The 2,218-nt window shown below is 32.4% G+C and overlaps 1 long non-coding RNA gene across 1 annotated transcript; it reads left to right on the top strand.

Annotated features, from left to right (window-relative positions):
- The first annotated feature begins 1,377 nt into the window (after nucleotides 1–1,377).
- On the top strand, nucleotides 1,378–1,982 carry LOC141677231 (uncharacterized). Its single transcript, XR_012557363.1, has 2 exons — nucleotides 1,378–1,467; nucleotides 1,722–1,982. It is a non-coding gene; the product is annotated as an uncharacterized LOC141677231 (long non-coding RNA).
- The last annotated feature ends 236 nt before the right edge of the window (nucleotides 1,983–2,218 follow it).

Genomic DNA, 2,218 nt, shown 5'->3' with positions numbered 1-2,218 from the left:
ATTGTCTTCTTTTTTCTAATATTTCATTCAATGCCTCCACTAAAATTAAGAAATGTCAGGGTGCTTTCCATCAATATTTTGCCTCCCACTGCTCTGTTCCACTGGTATATTGGTCTTAAGATTTTGATTATTAAAATACTTTTCATATCACCCCATGGTGAAATCATCACTTGTATTGTGAAAACATACGGAATTTAAGATTTTATCATCTTTTTATAAGGGAGTATCATTTTTTATTTCACATCAAGATTGATTATGTTACTATGGATGAATTAGAAGATAATACAACCTATATTTTAAATACAAGTTACCCTTTTAAACGGAGAAAAAGTATTATACATTATCCTGAATGAAGGCAACAGTTGTGTGTTGTTAGCTGTCTTGATTTACCTTCTTTTCTACCATTTTTGTGGACCAGAAAATAATCGCTGTACACCTATACTCTGTATATGTATGATTTCCAGACATTATAGCTGTAGCTGTTCTTTCCGGAAATAGAAACTTCGAAGGACGTGTTCACCCACTAACAAGAGCCAATTATCTTGCTTCGCCTCCATTAGTTATGGCTTATGCACTAGCCGGCACAGTATGCTTCCTTACTTTTTACTTTAATATTATTTGTTTTCCCCATCTAAAATATGATTAATAATGTGCATGGGAGGGTTCTGCTAAGCTTTTTGTGCTGAAAGATGAAGATCTTTCAATCTACCATGTTATGTCATTTTTTCAAATAGCCATATTATTGTCTTTTTCTTTATCCGGGGTTTTTGGAGCTGGGGGATTATGTATTATATTTAGTCAGGGCTTTCCTTTTCGTTGTCTGAACTTCTGATTCCAGCTCAATGCGATGAGCTTACTGTTGACATTGTCCAGCTGACACATACCTTCTGTACATTCTTCTTGTTTGTAATATTAAGCTAGGCCATTTTGTATAGCTATCTGATATTGAATATAAAAATTTAATGTTATGATCAAGAAATTCTTATCATTATATACAATTGCTAAGGTAGTATCAAATTTAATGTTATGTTTCCTTGCCTAGATGGCAGGCTTTGCTCTATACAGAAGATACATATCCCAGTTCAAGAAGATGCTCAATATCATTTCCCGAAAGTTTGTCAGTGCACTTGAACAACGACCAGATCTAGCCAATATAGTCATGAACACTTCTTCCTGTATGCCTGCCTTCCTTCTGTCCACACAAAATTGCAAATATGAGTTCAATTTTCAGCACAAATATTATGTTTTCACTTGAGAAACTGTCCTTAACATGCTAAACTAGGTATGTTTCTAAGCTTACACAAGATAAAATTTGTTCTAGTTAACTAGGTTGAATATCTTTTACTAAAAAGTGTGTTGATAGTCATATAATGCAGGTGAGAGGGGAAAGGGATAAATTCAGCAGGTGATCTGTTGATAGTCCTGACCAGTAGAGTTGCTACCATCCACATGTACAGAAAAAACCAGGTGCCAAGTTCTATTTTTCTTAAAACTTATAGATTTTAAATCTCTCTCAAATTACTCTTTCTTATTTAAAAAAATCTAGTGTACATCCCTTTATGATATCTAACAGTATCTAGTGTGCATTTAGGTCAATCACATCCAAAAGTTTGTCACAAGGATAAATAATTTTCTATGTAATTATGTTGTATGTAATTATGTTGTAATTATGTAATTATGTAATTATGTTGTCGATTTATTTTGAAGATTGTTTTTTCCAGATTGGGAAATTGCCTATCACATGCTGTAATGATATTGCAAGGACAACATAGCTCTTGCGGAAGACGTGAAGAGAAGCTGAAAATCCTTGTAGACTCTATATTTTCTTTAATTTGTAGTAGAAATCTTAGACTCATGAAGGCAGTGATATCAATATGCTTTTAGCTTTTGTATAACTATGTTGCTGTGATTTTCGATCATGGATTAACTTTAGAACTTTTGTTTAGATTTGCAAAGTTAATTTCATTTGATTACTTGTTATATTTTGTGTAAGACAACGCTTTTAACAACCAAGCTTCATTAAAATATCATGTCTTTAATACTAAAACAATGCTTTCGAACACAAAACTTTGGTGCAAAATTAACTCTCACAACACTAGTAAACCATTGTCTGTATAATATTAAGATATTGTATCAAAGGTATTCATGCAATACGTTTGAACAAATAAACAGTTGTATGTATCTGATCATGCTATACATTAAAATCCAAAACTGTTGT

Source organism: Apium graveolens, chromosome 8 (genome assembly GCF_009905375.1).
Source record: "Apium graveolens cultivar Ventura chromosome 8, ASM990537v1, whole genome shotgun sequence".
NCBI classification, from domain to species: domain Eukaryota; kingdom Viridiplantae; phylum Streptophyta; class Magnoliopsida; order Apiales; family Apiaceae; genus Apium; species Apium graveolens.
Note: the sequence above shows the minus strand (reverse complement) of the source record. Positions and strands in the feature narration are given on the sequence as shown.